Source organism: Typopeltis vanoorti, chromosome 5 (assembly GCF_054136105.1).
Source record: "Typopeltis vanoorti isolate ZY-2024b chromosome 5, IOZ_Tvanoo_1.0, whole genome shotgun sequence".
NCBI lineage: Eukaryota > Metazoa > Arthropoda > Arachnida > Uropygi > Thelyphonidae > Typopeltis > Typopeltis vanoorti.
Window position 1 is genome coordinate 134,596,026 of NC_143553.1, and position 25,274 is coordinate 134,621,299.

Sequence of the window (25,274 nt, forward strand, 5' to 3'; positions counted from 1 at the left end):
ATAAATGGTGTTACTGAAACACAGAAGACGAAAACTTTGTGCCATAAAAATTCTAATAAGGAAGAAGAAATTTTTCGATTCATTAGAGAAGGCTGATAAAGTAAAGGAAAAATTGGTCCTTGTTGATCTAAACAGCACAAGCTAGGAAATGAACTTTGTTGATCTAAACAGCACAAGCTAGGAAATGAACAGACATACAGAAATATTTTGGGAAATTTGAAGAAAACAGCAAAGCTAATAATAATGGTAAGTACCTGCTGTATCTGTTCAGGACAATGACTAGTAATTATTAACACCATGTTCCAGCATAAAGATATACACAAGAAGAAAAGACACAAGAAATAACAAAAGTCTCACTAACTATGTTACTGTTGATAGTGATATCTTCATGCTGGTTCAAGAAAAGAAAAGACAGAGGATTTGAAATAGGAAGTGATTACCATTTAGTTTTGAGCAATATAATAATGAATTTCATATTGAAACGAAAAATATTTTGAGTTCTAAAAAGAACCAAAAGATGAAAACTTTGATTCTTTTTCAGAACTCAATACTTTTTGTGAACCACAGACTCAAATATACAAATATTATTCAAAACAAAATGAAAGTTTGAAAACAAGAACCTTGGAGACTCAGTGGCAGATCCAGAAAAAAACTGATTCAACTAGGGAGGCATATAGTGAAGTTGTCTGCAAAGACAGAAAAATCAGAACTTCACAATGGACCCAAGAAGATCAGCGTATGCTCTGAAAGAATACAGAGAACTTGCCGAGATCAGATTTTCACTTTAAATATAAATAGTTGAGAAATCATGGGAATATATATACAAATGATCTGTATTAAAATTTTGCAGATCTGGAAAAGGCATATGGTAAAGTGCCCAGAGAAAAGCTACTCAAAATGCTATAATTATGTGATATAAACTCGACCTTGTAACAAGCAGTACAGTCTAAATTTTAACTGCTAAATTAAATCTTAAATATGTACAGAATGATGGTTTTATGTAATGTTAAGTATAAGACAAGGCTGCACACTATATCCGCTATCTGTCATCTATATGGATCATATTATGAAAGAAAGTGGCAATTAGGTCTACATCAAAATTAGAGATGTTAATCTCAGCTCTTTAAGTAGTATACTCTTAAATGAATCCAGTACAAGTCTGACGAAATCGTCATGGACATTTTCAACTGAAAGTGACAAGTCTTATTCAATGTAACAGTTTTTTTTTCCCTCCCGGAAAACTCGATAGGGGAAAAATATATACAAGTCGGTCATTATGGCAATTCCTCGATAGCCAGTGAGTCGAAGAATTCCTAGGGGGGGGGGGGGGGTCACGTAATAATAGTGATGACAGTTTTTATAATGGGAAAATAAACATTCGCATATGGATGGCACTCACACTGACTTGGGACGTATAAAATTAAGAAAAACAACATTACATAATTTACCGATTTACCTAAAATTGCCTAACGGTTCTGACCCCTTCCCACAAAATATTTGGCGACCAGATATAGCAGTGACGTCTTATTTGTTATTGTATTTGCTCGCACACGACACTGATATGCTATAGGTCTTGAGATATTCCGTGAGTTGGGTGCGTCAGATATTAAAAAAGGCTGTCCGCAATATTTGTAGCAGGTTAGATAAAACATGAATGAAATGTTTCATCGCATCGCATCTCATATTTCTATCCATAAATCAAATACGATGATATTACACCCTGCTTGTCAACGTTAATCAGGGAAGGCGAGCAAGTTACAGTGAATGCCAGCTAAATGCTAATCAATATGGATATTAGTTGTAATACACATGTATTAGGTTAAAAAATAAAAATATACCTTTTTTGCAAATGAATCTTGGTTTCATTTAAAATTATGCTGGAAACAAAAGAACACGCATATATAATAGTTTTGCGAGATTATATTATATTGCTCTTGCTTCTACTGGTCGGGCCCCTAAAGCTCTATATCCGTTACATATTCTTTGCTCTACTAAACCGATGGAACAAAAATCTAAAACACAAATTGTTTCCTCTGACAGAAGGAAGATAATGCTAGCCTGACGTATTATCTTAATAACAAGACGGATAAAGCTTATTGCATTGTTGTGTATATTTTATGATCTGATACCACCATTCAATTACGTCTTCTGAATGACCCGATGACTAATAATCTTTGAAAAAGATAAAATGATTTTTTGCTTCCAAAAACTCGGCTTTTGAATCCCTAATTGAAAATAGACCACAGAACTCGCACTCTTTCAGACAAGAATACATATTTATTAGGGTTTAGGACCACAAAATGACTATGGTCCTGCCGCACGTTCATCCATGATGGCTATGAAATCACTGATAGCTTTTTGTTCAGCTGCCAGCGACGACTTAGGGCGTAGATCGGCAACCTCCCTTCGATAATAAAAGGCGTAAGTTGTTGTTGTTGTTTTAAGTTAATCTGGATCATTATAAAAGAAGAGATAAACGGAGTTAACTGAATAGTGATTTTTATACATTCTGTTTATTTGAACTATTAAGCACGATGCTGAAATATCACATGCCAGAGATGAATTAACCCAGTACCTCCCCTCCCGAGTTTTATATGGTTTGGAAGGTGCTCGTAAAGAAGACGAAATTACTATTCCGATAAAAAAAAAATTGAACTCCGTTTCTTGCCTCGTTCTTTTCTCCATCCTCAGTATAGTGTACAGCTCGCTGTTTCTGATCCAATAATACTTTATAAAACATATCAGTACAAGTTATGCAAGGCTAGTTCGTAGCAGCTTGACAGCTTCTAAGGTTGATAACATTATTAAACGGCTCCGTAGTGCAAAGTATAGATAAAACAAACTAACTAGAAACAGTTTTAATGGTCCGATTATACAACCACAGCAATTTCAAGCCACACCCACTAATGGTAGCTGATAAACTGCATCCTTGAGTCCGTACACGAACAAGTCCATCACAATAAGGTCTAAAGAATGGTGCACTAATAAATCCAACTAGGCTCGTCTAATTCATCATTCTGTAGAATGTTGATCCAAATTTAACGGGAGCTAACAAATTCGGAGGGGATTGGGGGGGATATTAAAGAAACCAACATCCCCAATTTTGTGGAAGCAAAAAACTTATATACCAATTGCAGGTGCTTTCGTTATAAAACAATGGAATGTATTTCCTACCAGTACACACAAATAAACTTATTTGACTTAATTCGTGAATATATAGGGCTCACTTCTCCAAATGAAAACGATGTTTATTCGCTCTTTTGTATAAGTACTTCAAATTCCATGGTTTATAAAATTCCTTTGGCACTGAAGCAAAGAATGCGCAACTTCAATTTCCATGAAATTTAAGTTCTCCATCAATATGCAGTCGCAGATTTTATAATTGGTGATCTACGGCACAAGATCTCAGGTGTTTTTTTTCTGAACGAAGCTTCTCAATTCCGATCTAAATGATGGAAGATGGGCGTTTTCTCCAGATAAGGAACACCCCAGTGATCAGAAATTCGTTTTCTTAAATTAATGTAGTGCTCATTTGTTTAAGCTCCTGGCAATTGTCTTTGCCTATAATGATTTTCTTGGGGGGGGGGGGGGGGGAGGCGTTGAAAATAATGTCCAAACGTTTTCGGGGAAGCGGGGGGGGGGTGAAAACTCGCTGTCGAAGACGCTTAACATTGTGATAGAGCAACTTTATTATATCCAGCACGACTAAAGTTCACATGGGCCTAGTGGATCGCAAATGTTTACCCAATATCTAAGATTGCCTAGTGAAACTTAAGTGCCTTGCTTTCTCATGATTTGTTTGTTTTTCGACACTTTTCCCCAGTCGTAAGTGGCAGTGAACAGTAAATAGCAAATTGAGCTTCTGGGCAGGTTCTTGAACAGGTCAAACAAAATTTCTTCAAGCGCGACTTGCAACAGGTTATGAGCTGAACAGGTCAACTCAGATGTGATCATGAACTAAGCAGTAAATAAATTTGAACATCTCTGAAACTGTCGTTGGATTATTTAGAACTGTTACCGAGGCACTTAAGGTCGTAAAGCGAGTTAAGCCTAATCAACTTTATTACGGTCAATTTGTGTATACAATTGGGGAGGAGGTGTAAATGTTTGACAAATCTTTGTCTAAACACATGCTAATTCATCTTCGGTTGTAAATACATAGAAATATGTACCTCATATTCTGATGGAATTCCAGTTTAGGTTTTTCCAACTAAAGACCTGGATGTCGTTTTTATTCGAACAGAGAATGCTGTATATTGTGTGCAAAATGGGAAATTTAGTTATTGCCTTTGCTTTTCCTCGGTAACTGTCATGCAGCAGAAGTTATTTCGAGATACGTTTTGCCAACGAACCTTGATGAAGGAAGAACAACTTTTTGGGGGAGAAGGAGAGGGGAATAGTTTGCTTTCTCTTAAACCAATGTTTTTCAAACAGCAGATCGCGACCAGCAGGGCCGTCCTTAGGAATTTTGTCGCCCTGTGCAGTAGCATATTTTGCTACTTCCCCCTTATTTTTCGTATAGTTTATGCCAATTTTGTCTCCCCGTACAAATTCGCGTCTTGCACCGTCGGTACAGCCGGCCCTGGCGACCAGAATTTTTTGATGAAATAGAATAGAAAATAGAGTAGATCTCGTAGCTTTTTAAAACACATGATTTTGTGCAAGTGTTCAAATCTGGCTATAAAACACAAATTGATACTGCGCTTGCAAAAATATATTTTAGATTTGCGTTAGCGAGTGGATCGCCGTAAAAAAAAAAAAAAAAAAAAAAAAAAAAAAAAGTTTAAAATACAGTCTTAAATTACTTACCACAGATTTTAACTTTGATGCAAATGGACAATTCGATATCGAATTAAATGAAAAGTTCATCGTATGAAATAGTCTAAGTAATATAATTTGCAATTTAGTATTCATTGTGCATCTACCATATTACTGGTATTATTGCAAGCAAACTAATGCTAATTTGTCTTGTGATAGCAAACTAATGAAAAATATCAAATTATTCTCTATGAGCGAACAGTTTTTTGCATACTTAACACTTTATAATTAACGTTGAATTTGGGAGATTTATCTATTCATATGTGTTCAAGTGCCATTACTGGGAGTAAGGATTCTCCCCACGCGTAGTAATAAATTTAAGAACAGTGCAACGATTTATACAATGCAGTAAAATAAATAAATAAAAAATAGAAATAAATTAGTTTATTTTTGGTTTTACATATTTAAATCCTAGTTACTGGAAGACTTGAAAAAATTCTGTTTGGTCTTGAGAGAAAGGTGTCCGGATAATCGAATCTTCAATCAACCCACGGTAATTTTAATACTAATGTACTATACAGGTTTACAACAACCATATAGGAATATATAATATTCCTAATAATTATTATATATTAAAAGGAAATTAAACAGAACTCTATGTATATCTGTCTATTAGTGAACAAAAAAAGTGCACTTCGAGAACTTAACACAGCAGCATATATACAACTATTCCAAACACAACATGGATAACTATTTCTAGTTCATTTGAAGTGGGAAATAAATGTCTGTTGTAATAATATGTAAATATTCATCTCACAGAGAATATAACAACCAACAGAAGTACTTACATACATTTAAAACAAATATCCAAAAGAGCTATCATTCAGAACTGTTGTGCTGCATCTTTATACTATGAATATCCCTTCTCCCACCTTGAAACTTTTATTCGAACTGATGACTCATCTTCTATTCCAGACAAATAGGAAACGGTGCACGTTGCCTACAGGCCAAAGGTTACCGCGACTAAAAGGTTAATCCTTGTTCGCCAATTAACGAGTAAGCGACTCATCCAACTCTTTATTGCAGGAAGCAGTAAATTTACACAGATGGCTCAGAAAGCGATTAACTGCATTCAGTTGGTGCTGTCAAATTGATAAATGATTTATGTGAAGACAATGGAACAAGTCACAGAAAGTGAGGATGACCACTCGTACGTCGCTAAAGGTTTGTGATCAAGGTTGCACTCCAAGTAACCTTGAAAAGTCGCACGTGTTACAGACAAGACAGAACACGCTCTATATGTCATAAATGCACAGCGACATGTTTTCATCGTTAAGAAAATACTTTTAGTTTCTTTATTAGTTTCGATTAACAATTGGGAAAAAAAGCTACTATCTTCCTTCTCCCTCTCCCCCCGAAAGTTAATGATCCACACACCCCTCGATAAGATATGCTTGCTTTAAGGAGGCATGAAAGAGAATGTTTTAAAACTAGTACACCTCTTTCATCGGAATAAATTTATATTTTCATTCTTCGATGCTAGTATAAATAATATTCATATTTAAAGTTATAAACTCAATAAAAAAAAGTTACCACCTTGTATAGTTCGCCACCGATTAGAGGTCCCTCGACACTTCTGCGCATGTCAGAAAAAGGAGAATCCATTCCGATAATAGGGTAATCAATTTGTGATTACCCTATTACCCTGGGATGTGTTTGTTTATTATTACAGATCAGAAAATTTAGCTTTTCTTTTACGAACATTGTAGTTTTTAAAGTGTAACTATTTTGCTTGTATAACAGTTGGAAAAATGTACGTAGAATATTAACAAAATTAAAAAAGGTATAGCATAAAATAAAAATTTAACTAAGTTTATTTTTAAGAAAGTATTCTATAAAATAAAAATAATTATATAGAAAAACAGAAATTTTTTTCATATGAACTTAGATATTTTAAACTTCCAGTTGAGAGAACTGTGAGACACTTTAATGTCCTTAAACCGATTAATTATTTATGACTTGTTGCGACTCTTTTAACAAACCCATGCAAAAAAAGGTTGGAAAAAATACCATTATCAAATCCTTTTAATCTTCATAGTCATCTGAATCGGTGTCCGAATCGCCATCACTTTCACTTAATCTGATCACCAAAGGTTCGCATAATTCTTCGATAATTCAGTCTCTGTCCCAATACATATTTTGCAATGAGGTGACATGAAAGCAATATTTTCCCCAGCTTTGAACTGTAATACTTTCAATCGCCTGTTCTGAAAGCTTAAAAAGTTTCGACATGTCAATATCTCCATTTACGTTGCGATGGCGAATGAAACTTTTCACTTCTGCCCAAACATACTCAATAGCATTAATATCGCAATGATATGGTGGTAGCCTCAAAGCTAGAAATCAATGCTCTTTGAGCATCGTGTCGAATTTAAATAGTTTAGTTATGGGCAAGTTTCTTTTGACCAAATTAAGCAATTCAATTTTTCGCATATCTGGAGAATGAGAAATGTTATTTGCAGAGAGCCAATCCATAAGAACTTACTTCTTATTAGACCAATTTGGAACTTTGTTTAATCGAATAGAGTTTAATCGAATCGAATATGAAGCGTTATCAATTATAACAGCAGCATTTTTAGGAAGGCTTGGAATCAGTTTTTCTTCTGCCCACTTTTCGAACATCGTAGAATTCATTTGCCTATGGTAATTGGCTTTGTATAGTAAGTTCGAATTCGATAAAAAAAAAAACCATTTCTCCACCCGCACACAAAATTATTATGCGCCGCGAGGCATTTCCGGTTTGTAGCACTCCACATTCTTCTTTAGACTGCCAACATTTTCCATAAGTTAAATTAAAAACGTCTTATTGCTCTCAAATACTGCGTTCTAGATAAAACAATGTCACTTCGCTCCATGATAAGTTTCCTTTAATTCTGGGACTTTTTAAAACAAAATCCGATTTCATAAAGTATTTTCCTTAAAGTTTCTCTTTTCCAAGGAAAATCAGTTTTTTCTTTAAGCACAGGAATCAATTTCGGAATAGTTGACACTCTTTTCTCGACCACGTAAATTTCGTGAATAGTTCTTATAACGTCTACATCAAAATCATTCAAAGCTACGGTTTCGATGGTTTTCTTTACTCTGGCGCTTTTTTTTTTTTAGGAGATTTAAATTTTGGCTTACCTTCACCTTTTGATTTCCTACGAATTCTTTTAACAGTCGACCTCGATACGCCCGCAATTGCACTTGCACCTTTTATGACTTGAGAAAGGGGAACAAGGAGACGATTCTTTTTCGCAGAATGTCAGCACATTATTGAATATTCTTTTGCAAGAGCTACTGAAACGTTTAACAACAGAACTTGTTGACTGTACTGGATCCATCATGCAAATTAATAATAAAAAAATAATGCAAAAAAGCGACAACAAAAATCAAGCTAGTACAGCGACAGACAAGAAAGCACGTGATTTCGTGTTGGCGACCAATTCGTACATCCTTCATTTCTTTCTCCCCTTCAGCATGAATCGACTATTCTTGGCAAAATGCCAAGGAGAGATCTACAAACGGTGGGCGAACTATATTCAGTGAGACATTTCAGTTCTGTCACACATCGCAAAAATCCTCCTCCCAGCCACGTCTTCATTAGTGATGACTGTCTTTGAATGGAAAGATCTAGTTTTGATTCCCGTCAGGTTTCTTTCAAGTTTCCAAAGTGAAGATGAGTTAACCAGTGGCAAACGGAGATGATCGAGTTTTCATTTTGCATAACATGCAAACCGGCCAGAACACAACTCAGTGTGTTATATATGGTGTGTGTGTGTATATATATATATATATATATATATATATATATATATATATATATATATATATATATATATATATATATATACACACACACACACACACACACACACACATATAACACATACCTCACAACCTTAGTTATTTGACCTTATCTAAAAGACCAACAAATCATTTCCTCCCTTTTCCCTACACATACTAAATGATTCTGTACAGCTTCTGACCTTTGTGGGAGGAACCCGTTTCAAAACTACAGAAAGGTGTGCGTTCCCCACTTACCAATTAGGTTAATTTCATGTAACCTCTCCAATTAGTTTTATACTGGCCGGCAATAATAAGCTCCTCCCGATAACAAAGGATGCAACCGTCCTTGTCCTCAACATCATCCTGTTGTTTCCTCGCTCCATTTATAAATGTTCTACATGCTGGCTCATTGTATCATCTGGCAGTACGCGAAATTTCGTGTCATGCTCAAAAGCATTTAGCACCTAATTAGATGCATCCTTGATTTTATTATTCAGAGTATCACACGTTGCTCGAACTGTGCCTTCAAAATATATCCACTTTTATAAATTTGAAACTTATTAAGATTCACAAAATTAACTAACTATATGTGGAAATGTCAAAGATACCTATCCTCTACCTTTAACACGGAGTCATCCTAATATGCAGGTATTCTATAGAGCTGTGTGCCGAGTAAAAATTAAAAAAAAGGGGAAAATCTGCTGATTAAATTTACTTAAACCATGAAATAAGTGTTTAATTCACGAAATTAAACTCTATATCCATATTATGATCTTATAAAAGCAATATTATTTATGTTCTCAATTGGTGACTTATGGCAGAGCTGTGATCTGGAAGTCAATTCTTGTTGTCCCCCTCCAGACATGTTGCAGTATTAGCTCCTGTTGTCAAGGTGAATCTACTGCTGTTCACCTCACCTAGAAATGCCTTTATCACTGACCACTTTAGTTAGGGGCGTCCATCTTGCACACCGCTCGTACCACCCACTCGGTCCATGTCTGGGTGGTCCAGAAATAAAGAGGAACCGTCATGAAAGAACGTCCGTCTGTCGCCAAACTCTGAGGAACAGGTGTTATGAGACGAGAGTAACGTGGCATGACGTCTTTTAACAGATCTTCGGTAAATTACAGCTCAAATTATGGCCTGTAATTATTTTCAGTTTGACGAAGTTATTTTCAGATTAAACGATTTTTTATCTGGTTTGTATAGCTTAAAGCAAAAAAAACTGAATTCAAGTATCTTAACAGCGGTACTTGAAAGAATGCAATACTTGTGTTAACCCTTTACCCTTACAATTACTTGCCTAGCTTTTACAATTCAGACTTCCCATAATAAATAAAGAACCTTTCATTTTTTTGCCACTAAGATCTATTTACCACAGATTGCAATTATTAGCCACTACGCATGCCTTAAAAAGTTTGCGTGTTATTGAAGTTATTTCAATTTCTATTGGCACATAAAGCCACTGTTCAGTAGTGGGCTGGTTGATTGATGCCATTCCGAGACTTAAAAAAAAGAAAAGCCCACATGGTTGATTAATTTTGAATAGTCCTGTATTAGCACAAGACAGTAGGGTTGCGAATTCGTTTAGTGAATTATGTATGTAAATTGCGTGTATTAATTTCAGTTTTTTTTGCTAAACAAAGTAAAAAAGATCTTGTTACTTGTCTGAGATCGAACGAAAAAAAACCATATTTCCAGATAAAGATATTCTAGTTATGGACATTTAATTTACTAGAAAAGCACTCAAGGTTCATAAATCTGCAGTCATCACTAAAGAAACGAAATTTATATCGTCTGTGCTAATTTCTATTCTGTAGATGTCTTGTCCGAAATTAATTCATCTTTCCTCATTAGTAATTCGTTCACACAAACATCAATTTGCCTCTGTTAGTCTCCCACCTGGTGATGTTACACCAACGTAAAGATGTTCCAAGCAAGCAGAATATGAAACTCAATTATTCAGTCCCACCTACACCATTACTGATTAATAATCAGCCTTCAGACGGTAAATATTTCATAGTGCATCTACAAAAACGATTCAACGTATGAAGCATGGTTTGTCATTTGCTTGCGTTACTTTTTTTTTTTTTTTTAAGATTAAAAAGACGGCAAACCACGTACGCTTGAAGAAAGCGAATGCAAATTAATACAGTACGGTATCGATTATCTGAAGTAAAATCTCGGGCATAATATATACGAGATTCACACGTCACGTAAACTAACCTAAAGAAAAGCTGGTCTCTGTATATTATTATAAGTAACTAACTTTATTCAAATATGAAAATGTCTTGAAGCATGAGCCCACAGTCGAGTCTGCGAACGTGACCTTTTATTCTAACGAATATGAATAGGCACAGCTGAAGCCAACCTTTTATCGGTTCATTTTTTTTATATCAACCACTCACATGAAATATCATAAGACCTATAATACAATAGCGCTCTGTGTGGAGAAATGATTAACGAGAAAGGAAGGAAGGAATCTGTTAATGGGTTCTAGATATACTTAATAAAAAATAAATTCTTAACAGAATTTTTTCACTCTTATCAGAGACGAGAAATGATATCACACGTGTATATTTTATTTAATTAAATATAATAATATTTTATTATTCGACTGTTAATATTTTCAATTTTGAAAACAACTTCAACATACAGTATATCCAGTTTTTGGCATTGTTAATAATAATATGTGAGTATTAACGTAATTATTCAAACTATATACTAAAAAAACCATGAAATTGAATTATGTGCAAAATGTTTGCATTGAGGTTTATTTTGTTCTAATTCGCAAATTAGAGAAGTGCACAGTGTGATAGTTTTTGTATCGTTGCGGCAAACTCATCCACTACAGGAGCCTTCATTAACAGCTGAAAGTCACAGACGGCACACTTGCAAAGTGTAAAATACTTAGTACCCTCCCTCTCCCTTCTGCAATTTCCTGTCGCAAGTGAATATTTGCATCTGGTGATAAATGAGTTTCGTGGGAGGAGGGTGTCATAATATATTTCCCTTCTTTCTTGATTGGGCCTCCCAGTGACTTTTAACTGCTTCTAACAACAGACGTTTCTCGGATGTTGATCAGTATGTATGTGAAAGAGAGAGAGAGAGAGAGAGAGAGAATAAAACAGGAAGCAGGATTTGTAATTAGAATACTGGTAGAACCTCATTAGGGAACATTATCGTGAGTCGATTATCACTCTTGCTAAGTTAGTGCATTTGAGAATAAACACCAAATACGTTTTGTCGCGCCATCTACTGAGATTTTTTAACATTGTAAAATATAATTCCTCGTTGAAAACAGGAAAAAAAAAACAGTGTCGTCTGTTTGAAATGGATGGGGTTATATATCAAGTGACGAATTAAGTGACCAAAAAATAAAATAGCTGAAAGAAGAGTGCATGTTTTAACCACTTGTTTGTTATCGCTCTTTATTGATTCTTCACTAAGGCAGGCAAGCGTCTACTCAAGTAAGCAGAAGAAAACTCTCTTCATTAGGCGTATTTCTGTTCTAAAGATCTAAGCTGTGAAATTCATTTTAAATAATATTAATAATATTAAAAAGTAATAATACCAAACTTTCGTAGCACCAAATCATAGCCGAGCGTATATGTATGAACGCTTATAAAATTAATACTAAAGAAAAAAGCCTTCGTGTGGCTGCAAATTAAAAATGTATTTAAAAAAAAAAAAAGGTTTAGGAGAGAGGGGAAAAAAGTGAGTCACCCCTACATCAAGAAGTACACTGAAGACCAAATCTGTGATCGGATGGTTCTCTTCCCGTCATATGTCGTCTCCTGTACGAAAACCGAGCAAGTTTTGGACAGCATGGTGTAAAAACAAGCCACATGAACAAAGAGTAAGGGGCTGTGCACGCGTGAGAGACTTGTGTGAGCGATCCACTATTGACACGGTTGACTGATTTTGTGAAATGAAGGTTGCGTCAATTCCCCCCAGAGACCTGCTACGATATAAGCACACTTGCCACTATATATCAATTTTCAAAGGGGTTGCTGGGAACGAAACTTTAGCTGCCATGTGTCAAAAGCAACTAACACAGTTACTACTACTTACAAAGAAGTGTATGTGTGGAGGGGGGCAATGTTACAACAGCTGTTCACATGAAAAAATTAAATGATTTAACGATTATATATAATAAATCCAGAATCACTGATATGAACGATTCTGGATTTGTAAAAGATGAAAATATAAATATCATGATCCTTTTTCGTAATAAAGTTGCCATAGAAACTTTATTCGGCAGGTCGGAACATTTAGTGTACTGTACTATGTACCCTGTGTAATTTTTCATCACTCAAAAAGCAACCAGATATCTTATATGAATGAAAACATAAAACTAGAAATCATCCCAAATATTACCTCACTTGTGCTGCTTCTACGCATGAATTGCTCAAGTGATGAAAGAAACGTCAATTCAAAGCAATGCCTATTTTTTATCTCGTTATCTATTCCTACGATAGTACTAGAAACTGTGGTCTTCAGTCTCTGACCCCCGTTGTAAAGTGCAATAAAAACGCATCCATCCTTGAAGTATTCTTCAAATCGTGCGCAGTTATAACAGTTTGCGATGTTTTAAACTTTAAGTTCTCCCATTCGTTTTAATGATATAAATTCTGATCTTTATTCATCGTTGAAGAAAACCCCTTTCCCTTAGCAGAATTTGGTGTATCTTCCGTGGTGACCCAGTCCATCTTGGGAGAATGTATATCTCAAAAGCAACCACATATTTTATGCGAATGATTCCAAGGCGGGATTCGAACCCGCAGCCTTTGGTTTGGAGTGTGGATACTCTAACCACTTGGCCAATTTTTTTTTTTTTTTTTCAGTTTAAACAACTTTATCATAAACTTTTGCAATTATTTACATCATAATGAATTCTATATACAATATATACATTTGTTATACCATTATTTCAATCGAAGTTTCATTTTATAACTTGGCCAATCTAGCCGGCTGACATACATTTATTTATTTATTTATTTTTAATTAATTCGATCTTTAGTACAGGCAAGTACGGTTTTTCCAGGAGATCGGGTTTTAACTCCATAGGTCATAAAACATGCCATTTTAGAAATTACACCCGTTCCCGTTTAGGAGATGGCAGCAGTTATATGCAGTACCCTCTCCCTTGATAGTTTTGATTCGCTAATAGTCTTGAGCTCAGTTGTCAATTTGCGATGGCTGAAATCTGGCTGTCCGTCATCCTCAAAGCTAGTGCTAGACTATGTACTCCTTTTGGGGAATGAAAGGCGTTAGAGGATTTTTATTTTATTATATATTATTACGTGACACCTCCAGGGAGTCCAAAGACTCATCGAGGGACACCTACTCAACTACACCAACGCCATCTGCTGCCCAACACCACATAGTATTTCCACAAACATCCATGCCCACGGCGGGATATATATATAATCCTCGCAATATTCTTTTAAATTCAATTACTCTTTTACACCTGAAAGAGTAGAAGATGGAAATGAATGGAAAAAAATCCCATCTCAATTTTAAACTCAAAATTTCCACTGTTCGGATTTATGCTACCTTTATGCACAATTTCCACTTCTTGATATTGGATAAATATTTCATGAGTCATCTCATAGTCGCTTAGCGGTCTGCATGCAAATATATTGAATGATAAATGTATATGATCATATTATATGCATGATCACTGTAAAGCACGTTAGCATTTAGTTTTCGATTTCGAGAAGAAATAGCGTTGAGTTTTAATCTATAATTATTGAATGAAAGGCTTAAAACTTATAACACTTAAAACGGTTTCAGCATAGCTTCAAACGAAACTTTTCAACGAAAGGATAATAAATAAATAAACTGTATTTCAAACGTTGGCTGGAAAATTCTAAAACTGAGAAATGGAAAATCAAGCACCTTACATTTTGATAAAAGAAATTATTTTCAGTAGACAAGTGACAACAATTACTGAAGCGTAAGTAAGTTCATGTGCATGACCTTGAAAGTATGTGCGGTCTGATGAAATCGAGCTAATAGAGAAAGTAGCTTTTATTATTATTATTATTTTTTTTTTAACACACTCTTGCTTTGGAGGTTACACATGCAAAAATATTATTTAACGCATGAATCTTACTCGTAAAGCATTTAAATTAGCATTTCTAGAGACACCTGCACAACAATCGGATTAATATCTCTACTTATTAAATGTTTTTCTGATACGGGCAATGTCAGAGATAAGAAGCGTTCCGGTAGTTTCTTCGTATTAAAATAAAATAAAGAAAAAAAGTTAGATAAACAAGTAATTTTTTTTTGGGGGGGGGCTTCTCCGTATGCATCCCTAAACAAACTGGAAACAAATTGGCGTGTCACATGGAAGTACATAAAAAAAAAAAAAAAAAAAACAGGAAGCTGAAACACTATGCATAACGTATTCTAGTTGTGTATGAACTAAAAAGGTAAAGAGAGAGAGAGGATATACTTGACAGTTTATTATTCACTAGATAAAAAAAATAAAGTGATACTGTGTTGTACAGAATAAAGTGATGAAAAGAATTTCAATTAGTAAACATCTGAAGAAAGGGATGTGTCCACCAGTGATGACCAACTTATGTGTATTTAGAATCCACATTTCTTGCATTTTAATTTCCTGAAATTAGAAACATTACATTGGGAAGGAGGAGGAGATTGAAATGTATATTATATATATATATATTATTTTCATAAAGAAAACTTTATTTCACAAAACTTTCCTCCATATAGCACACAAGTCAGGTCACCAATGAACGACAGTGTGTGTGTGTGTGTGTGTGTGTGTGTGTGTGTGTGTGTGTGTGTGTGTGTGTGTGTGTGTGTGTGTGTGTGTGTGTGTGTGTGTGTGTGTGTGTGTGTGTGAATAAAAACATATTGAGAAACACTAGAAAAATGCGCTGATGTTTCTTCAAACCAGACAGGATTGCACCACTGGCCGAATTCGGCCCACGGAACATTGAAACCATGCCTGAACTACACAGTGTCGTGTAGCACTTCTACACTAGATCTTTTAGCAAAAGAGAAAAGAGGGCTATCACTATTTGAATTTATTTTTGCCATTTTTTTAAGAAGTGACACGTTTTTATAAAGCACTATTCACCAAAAGAAAAACAAAGCAAATATGGCGTGAAAAAAAAAAAATTGGGAAAAATTGTGTAGTAGTAGTAGTAGTAGTAGTGTTTTAAATTGAAACTCAATGTCACTTTACTTGGCCGCAGGCCATTGTGCCTAACCTGCAATGAAAAAATGTGATGTGTTTTCATTTTCTTAAGGTGGGGAGGCTAACTTTCTGCCAATATGTTACAACGAAAATTCTATAAACCAAAGTAATGAAAACGGTGATAAATAAATTTGAGAAAATTTCGAACCTGTAGCAGTTTTGTATCCGTGTCTAAAAACAGACAATCCAAATGTTGATGTTAACAATTACTTAACACATCTACAAAATAACATTTTCAAAATAGAGCACACACATTAAAAATAAAAATTAAAAAAAAAATAAAATACAAAATAATTTTTTTTTCTTGCTAAGATATTTTTAAGATAAGAAGATATCACAGCAAAAAAAAAAGTTTTTTTTTTTTTTTTTTTTTTTTTTTTTTTTTTTTACTGTGATAACTTTAAGGTTTCGATAAAAAAAAAAAAAAAAAATCTCACATTTCTAGAGCTCGTTCCTGGACTGCTCTCCAGAATTTTGGATAAGCTACATTTCCCTTTATTTATATGTGTTGCCTTCATTAGTAACAGATTAACATTCAGTTTTGATTTACTGAACTAATAACAAAACACTTTTTCTTGTTGTTGTTGTTATTGTTTGGTTTGGCATTATATTATGTCGAATGCCGTTAAATTATTTTTAAGTGAATGTTTCCGTTATTATTTTTATGAGGAATTTGAATCCGAATCCAAAACGAGGCATGGAGGAAATCTGATAAAATAGAAAATTTCCATATATTTACTGATAATTTAAATATTTCGTTTTCAATGGAAGCTAAATAAATATCACAAAAATTATTGATAAAATTATATTGAGCCTTACTAACTGAAATCCAAGATCATTGTACAAATCCAAGTTTAAAATATTTAACCATGACAAAAACAGGATACGACAAAGCTTCCATTTTGCATCCTCCCCGTGGTACTAGGAAATGTTTTTGTTTGCTACATGTCTCTTATGTATTATTTTTACTTGGTAAAAAAAAGTGCTTTGCCTCAGGAAGGCTAAGTAAATGTTGGGCTCTGATAATCACAGCATGAGTCCTTTACAGTTTCACATACAGGAAACACGGGTTTGTAAGCTCGCAATTTACTAAAAAAGGGTTAGGGATAGCTGCAAGCCATTATTTTCACTGATTACACAACACTACGGAAGCATGACACACACACACAGATTCGCTTGGTGAATTTATTGTTTTGAAAATAAGATTTTCCCCATTTTGAGAATGGCGAAAAGTGCTCCCCGAGCTGACCAACTCAGATCACAAGGGTTGTTTTCTTAATGTCCTAATTTTTTTTTTTTTTCAGACTTGCTCTACTTCCTGTTTGATTACAGGTTATAAGCATTCGGTTCACCACTTTTGTTCTTAATGTTCACTATGGAAACAAACCTTATGGCACCTGGTTACGGGCACTTCCCTGTTTGGCCTCCATTAAATACCCGAACGTTCGCTAACGGTTGTAATTATCGACAAAATACAGGTCTGTCTGCATATTAACCAGGATGTGTACGACACTCTTGCTACCAGATCTGTAAGCATTCGGATGACCTTTCCCATCGCAAAGAGTCAGCATAATCACGTGTAAATGTCATCTTCAAGTTTCTGCTAATGATGAGAATTCATTATTATCATGAATATGTTTACGATACAAAAAATTGCATGATGAATCATTTTTTTATAAAAGGAATTAGCTTCTTTTTTTTTTTTTTTAGTCCCGCTAAATGGGCAATGAATGTCCGATATTGCGTCTACCCGCCAAAGAGTACCGCGTGCTTATTAACCCAGCAAGCCTAGCTGTCCAAGTTTACAAGGTGACCGCTGAAATTACCACCCCCACACAAAACCGGATGGCCTACACCACACACCGACGCTACCACATAATGGGAAGACAGACCTGATATCTATTCTCGAAGCGGACTGCTAGGTAATTTCGTGACCAGACCTAGGTTCTCCACCTTGCACTACGGGGTTTCTTCCGCCCTGCCCACAGAACTGGCTGTCGGGATCATGCGCAATTAATTAGTTTTCGTTGACGGCTCCCACTACTGGTGCAGTTAAAGGTCATCTTCGACTTACTTCGGAGACAAGAGGGGGTATTGTTTGAGATACGCAAGCACACAATCATTCTTCAATGTCCATGTTTAACTACAAACAGACGCCCACGTCTCAATTTAAACTTTCCAACCGTCCCCAGAAGAAAACTGTGCTGGTAGAATGTACGTGCCTGTGATTTATACGATTGGATCTGCTGAGGTTAGATTCCCATAGATCATCAAAGGGTGGAGAAGTGAAGCAGCTTAAGAAACAAAGATATTCTGTTCCGAAAACTGTTTGCATAACATTGAGGAAGATTTGTTTGCAATATGTGAGACAACACTTAAGCAAATTAGAGATCTGGTTTGTTATATGAGTGAAGTGACTGACCTCTTTACTTCACAGATGAAAAATATTGACAAATATCGAGGTAATATATACACGCTGTAACTACCTACAGCAACATTTTCAAAAATGGAATATCAATACCCCTTTAATGTCTGAAAGAAGTAATCCATCTTCGGCACAGATGTATACTTTTACCCAATGAGGAAAGTAAATTAAATGACTCAACTTTCTTCGTTCTAAAAAGCTTCCGGTATCCACCACTTCATTTCTTCCAAAAAAACCTCCACATAATGCAAAGCACTTGACATCGTATTAAGAGTCGTGGGGTATCTTATTAGGTCAACAGTTCATATTTTGTTATCTCTTATGCTTGTTCTCCGCACTTAAGTCTGAGAGGTATTTGTTCATTGCAGGTCAAGATCCCTGAGCAGTGGTAACCCACAGTTGTCTTTCCTTAACTTGCGTATGCTTAATAGGATATACAAACTCTAAATATTAACTGCCAGAATGGTACACAAAAAGTTACTTGGCATTTCTAAACGACCATATCTTTCCAAGTGGTCAATCTTAGTAGCTGTATAAACACAGCGAAATAGGCGTACGAAACGAAAGGGGAAACTCAAGCTGTGAAGTCCTTAAGTGGAAAAAAAAAAATAAAGATATGGGTCTTCCTGTCAAGCAAACTTGACAGGAACCCTGCGGTGAATCTGCGACTAGCCTTAATTAGTCCAAGGGTTAGCATCTCATGATCCAATAAATAAACCTAAAATAGTTTTGTGGCCAGCAAACTGTGCGCTTACTCCATTCCAAATGCTGTGTTTTACTGTCATGTCGTATCGCAGTTCACTAATACGAAATCACTATTATTCAATGATAAATGAATATTATTATTATTATTATACGGGAAGGTCCACGGAATCCTCAGACTCATCGCAGGCGGCACGCTAATATTTCTGACCATTATTCTTACAATAACTATCATACTTCCCTTTGAACTCATTCACTGACAGCATTCACAACTTCATTTACCGCTTTTCAAGCAAAAAATCTAGTCCTTACACTCTTGCTAACTACTTTCTTACTCAATATCCAGAGATGACACCTTGTTCTCTCATCATACTAGTCATATACTGAAAAATTTCTTCTGCATCAATCCTAAAAACCGTTTAAATAACTTATGTCTCCATCATTCCCCCCCCCCCCCCGACTCTTCCGCCTCTCAACTAATTTCTGTAATTCATAAATCTATCCTTAGAAGACACATTCCATAGATCTGCCACCATCTTGGTCACTCACCTCTGAATTCTCTCCACTTCTTCCACATCCCCCAAGAAATCCAGATCGATGCACACAACGGATGGGATTGCATCAAATCCTTATAGAATAGAACAACAGCCTCCATGCCTGTTATGCTACATATTACTGCTTATGTTGGTAAGCAGTAATATGTAGTATAACATTCTTCAGTAACCAGGTAATCTTATGAGCTATTTTAAAGACTTTTGCAATATGCAAAAAAAAAAAAAAAAAAAGGCGATTCATCATCACCTCCAAAACCCTATCCTCATTTATTTCCTGAAGCCAAGTTGCTAATCTTTTCATCCCAAAATGCATAATCCTTACACTTTACCACATTAAACTGATAGCTATTCTTCTTTGCCCACACTGTCAGTTTCTTTAAACCATCCTGCAAGATCTCTTCATCATCCTATTAATTGCTCTACTCAATTTTACATTACCAGCAACACCAAGTAAATACTCCCCCTCAGGTCATTTCCTATATCATTAATATACAAGTTCAAGCAGTGGCCCTAGTATATAGAAGCCTGTGGCCCAAGGCTATTCACATGCCTTCTTCTCGATTCTCCTACTCCTCTGTAAAGTACTTTCTTCCTGATGTCTATGCGATATTCACATTTGACAATGAAAATCATTTATCACAGATATAAAAACCTAAATGCAAATCAATAAATACAAGTTAAATGTTGTTTTGTAGTTAATTGTTATCTGATCCTTAGCCCATCTAATAATAGTAATGTGTTACATGTTTCCAACTTTCACGTGTGGGATTTCGTTAAAAATGTTTAAAAAAAAAACCCATCGTTTTAGACCGCATATTCAATTTACGTTTGAGAGCAACACCAGTGACAAGTCTCAAGAGATTCGATAAACTAAAACAAATTATTATTATCGTGGCGGTGGTTATTATTAAAAGGTACCTCTATGAAATCCAAACACTTATCGCGGATAGTCTCACAAATATTATTCACAACACTTCTATGCCTCCCACAACGCATCCAAAATCTCATCACAGGAGGCACAAACTAACCATTATACACACAATACTATCATACCTCTCCTTAAACTAATTCATCAACGAGGCACCGACATCCACTTCAGGCAGTCCATTCCACTCATTTGCCAGCTGTACGGATTAACATGCAGCGGGAAGATTATGAGAACCGTGTAGCTGTAATAGCACTTCACAAGGTTGGAATGCAGGTACCTGTTATTTTCAACACGCTAAAAAGTAGCGTGTTGAAAGGATCAGTAGGATGTTTGTGTATCGGACTATTATCCGCTATAACAATACAGAAGAATCTAACCTCCAAAGAACAGGTCGAGCACGCTGCGTTAGGACGCAACAGCTTGTGAGGGCTGTGAAAGCACGCCTCCGCCGTGATCGTGTGAGAACGCAGAAAGTGATGCCGCGAGAGATGAACGTTGCGCAGAGAACGATGTTGCGTGTACTAACTGATGACCTGGGGGTGAGAGCCTATCGTCGTTCTACTGGACACTTCCTAATGCCACAACTTATGCGGCAGAGGATAATAAAATCAAAGGCATTTCTCCAGCGGTACGCGAACAACATGCGCAGAGATATCCTGTTCACAGATGAGCAGGTTTTCTTCACTGAAGAATCGTTTAATCGCCAAAACGATTGGGTATATGAAGGATGATCGCACAACACGTGATATAGCACCCAGGATTCAGAGAAGTCATCACCTGCGTCTGTGATGGTTTGATGGGGGGGGGGGGGTGACGTATCAGAGAGTATCCAAATTGAATTTCCGAGAAAGGTATCAAAACCTCCGCCAAAGTGTATCAAGACGCTGTGCTGGAACCTGTGGTACGGTCCCCAAACAACACCCTATTTCACGGTAGGCAATGGACCTTCCAACAGGACTCGGCCCCTGCCGACCACATATCACCATCTGGAAGTCCTGATCTGAATCCGTTATACTTCAAATTGTTGTCAGAGCGAGTAGCCTGCAAGAAACAACACGCCAGCCTGAAGGTGGATTTGGAGCAAGCAGTGGCAGCGTTTCCGTTGGATGTTGTGCGTCCCGCCATCGATATGTGGCCTCACAGACTTCAGGCGTGCATGAAGGCAAACGGGGGACGCACATTATACATGTGGTTTACATGTGCTGAAAACTATCAGTAAATCATTTTACTGATAGATTGAAGATTTATGCGCTGTTCAAGTTGTAACAGTATTTATGGCTAGACTAGGTACAACTTCCAATGATGATCTCGTGATCTTTCTCCCCCTGCCATATAATGAAAATATTCCCCTCCCCACCTCCATTCTATAAATTCCTTTCCACAACTTTTGTTTCTGTCACATCTCCTCTCTTCCGTGTATCTGCTAAATTTTATAACCCAGAAATCTTCAGTTTATCCTCATTACATTCCCGAAACCAACTTGGTTGTGAATTCTCTCAACCACCTCCACATCCCCAGGAAACCCAATCAAGCAAATCTGAGCACAATAGTCCAGATTTGGACATATCGGAGCCTTATAAAGAGGTTTTTTTTTTTTTTTTTTTTTTTTTTTTTGTCAGCATATTATTTCTAAGCATCCAAGCGATTTTCTGTGCTGATTTGCCAATTTTTGCAAAATGGCCTCTAAACTTCAGTTTCAATCAATTTTCATTGATTGAAACTTTTTCCATCCAAAGTACATGACTTGACATTTTGCTCATTAAAAGAAAGCCATTATTCGTTGTCCACAATGTTGTTTTATTCAAGTCATCTTGCAAGATCGCTACATCACTTTCATTTACTATTGCTGTTCTCATCTTAGCATCATCAGCCAGCAAAACTAGATACCACCTGGCAAATGTGGCACACCTTTCTGATCTTTGACCCCACTCCACCATGCACTACTCTTTGATGCCCGTCTGACAACTACCCACTTATCCATCTCGCAATCCAATATCCATCCCCATTCACTTCAGCTTACTTAACAAATTCCCATGTAGTATTCTGTCCAATGCTTTTAAACATTGCTTTAATCCAAGTCTAGTGTCACTATTATAGAAACTGCTAAGGCAAAAAGTCCCCTTAACAAAGACATATGTCCTCTAAAAAAGTATCAAATTATTATCCACTCATTATTGAATTCTGACCTTCAGGTGTGTAATTTTCACCTGTTTCAGCCCCACCTTTATTCAGTGAACCTATTCTACCTTCCTTCCACTCTCTTAGAACTCTGCCGATGCTAAGACTTAAATAGCCTGGTTAAGGATAAAGCCAATTCCCTTCCCAGTCACGCAACACACGTGCTGAAATCCCATATAATCCCATGGAAAAATTCACATTAAGATTTTGCAGTATCCAAACCACCTGCAGTTCGTCTACCTCAAACCACATCAATTCCTGTCTCATCAGCCACTCTGTTAATATAAATGAAATATTACTGCTTTCATCTTTCTTGTAAATACATATTAATCAATGGAGCGTGGCAGTAAGGAGAATCTTTCGAGCTAAAGTAAAACTTCACAGAATTGCTATTAAATCGTTGGTACTAGTAAATGTTTTCTGGTGCATTTTATAGCCATAATATACACACACGCGCTTTGGCTATATCAGATATCAGTCAACACTGTTTAGTACGACTACATAATGTTACACGTACAAACATGCTGTTCCCAGCAATTCACAGTCGGCCAAGTGACGAAGGCGACTTGATCTACAAAATAGCTTGTTTGCAGACGACCAACAAGCTGGGCATTGCAGAACGGACCTTGACCTGTCTAGTGTTGGATACAGTGTAGCATTAAATTCTTAACTTCTTGCACGCCACCCACTGTGTCTAATCGTTAATTTTTTTTCTACAAAAAAAAAAAATAATATTTTCTATTTTCATTTCAAAAACGCAGCCATTTATCATGTGGTTTTTCTCGCCCCGTGAGCGCTAGCGTTATAAATTCATCTTATTCGAACTGTATATTATTCAGTGCAAAATAATGAGTTGATCTGTGTATTTTATTATCATTACAACAGTTGCAATTCACGATGAGTTTGCTGTTGTTACACGTGAAAACACCTGCTACGCCAACACTTGGTATATGCACTTGCTAGTAAATATGGGTGTTGCTGTCGATACGCAAATATACGCCAATAGTAATTCGTGAAATCTAGCTCACAACAGCAAGCTGCTGTTACATTTAGAATAGCAATTAGATTTTGTCATCATTATTATTATGTGACACCACCATTTACTTATAATGAAGGGACGAAAAAATCTTCGACTGAAAGAATATGACACTAAATCATACTATATATATGATTCGTCATAATATTTTTCCCTCTTTTAAATAAAGAAAAATATTGCTAGAGATCTCTTAATTGGACTAGTTAACACAGAACATGAAGACGTGATACCATGCAAACAAACATCGAAACATGAGGAAAAGTGCTAGGAATATTCCACACAGATAACAAACCGCAATGAACAGGATGTTGCATCTAATTACAACGCTGGTAACAGTTTCCAAGAGACAAAAGTAGGCTATATAAACTTGATATTTTAAAACATTCGATTGTGTTATCATCTGGGGTGATACTACACTGAAACATAGCATATCATGCTGATATGCTATGTTTCAGTGTAGTGTCACCTTTTCAAAAGACTATCTGTTGACAGAGAAACACTCAAAGAAGGTGGGTAAATGAATTGGACTCTTCCCAAAAATATCTGATGTGTGTATGTATGGAGAAGTCAAAAACTACTTCTTTCCAAAGGAAAAACTTGGTGCGCAGTGCGGTAGAATATACGTATAACATTTAAGCCTAACCTTGCTAGGAATGTATAAGTTTATTCAGTGATGGCTAAAGTTGATTAACATGCAGTTTTTAATTATAACGTTTAGTTGATTATTTAAGAGCACATCCGCCTAAAAAGAACTATATCAGAGGCTCTGCGGAAAGTTTTCTTAAAGAAAATCCAAATGTCCTTAAATTGAAAACAAGAGTGGTAATTCGCTACTGTAAAAAAGTTTAGTCTCTTTCGAATCTTTAAAAAAAAGTATATGAAAGGTGTATTATACAAAAGATTTCAAGTAAGTTTAAAACTTATACGACTTCTATGAATTATATATAATATATATATACCACCCCGTGCAAACTTACCTGATCAAATATTGAGTGCTAACTTCCTACACGCACGCACATACACACTGTAGCGATTCCGAACTTCGCTTCACTCTATTTTCATAGACAGTTATTAAGAAAATGAAAGATTTTTCTTGGCTTCACTTCACCATCAGAACTAATTTCCTTTTCATTACACTTCATAAACCGGCTTAGTCCCGAAACACCATCTTCCAGCCGACGTTAGTTCATCTACCTTGCACACAACAAAACTAGGCTACCAGCTAACGGAGAAAATTCGTCTGCTACTGTCGCTCGCGGTGTTGCAGAGCGCGGATAAGGTCGTTTGGTCGAGTCCATTACTGCTTTGGAAGGGATGGGTAAATTGAGTGAAATGGCTTGCATGCCTGACCTCTAACGACGTCTGGGGAAAACCTGCAAACGGACGGAGTGCAGAGATAGAAGTCTACATGTTTCAACAGGATGTAACCAGAATACCGGGTTAATTTTCAAAGGGACACATATGGTGGTTTGTTGTTGACAGTTCTGGAGTTCGTGAGATAAGCGCGTCTTTCAACAATAGTAGCTTGTTTAGTGATATACAGGGATTTAGTTTGTCTATCTATAGTTCACTGACTGCTAGTTTATGAGAATTGTTCCAGCTACTACTCGTGTATCAGAAGGATGAGT

The 25,274-nt window shown here is 36.1% G+C and overlaps 1 protein-coding gene across 1 annotated transcript in view; it reads right to left on the reverse strand.

Annotated features, from left to right (window-relative positions):
* The window catches only part of LOC150106835 (leucine zipper putative tumor suppressor 2 homolog), a 42,820-nt gene extending 17,872 nt beyond the window's left edge, over positions 1-24,948 (reverse strand). The window contains exon 1 of the mRNA XM_090392746.1: positions 24,624-24,948. The gene's annotated coding sequence lies outside the window, so the exon portion shown is untranslated. The remainder of the gene's footprint in view (positions 1-24,623) is intronic.
* Positions 24,949-25,274: the final 326 nt, after the last annotated feature.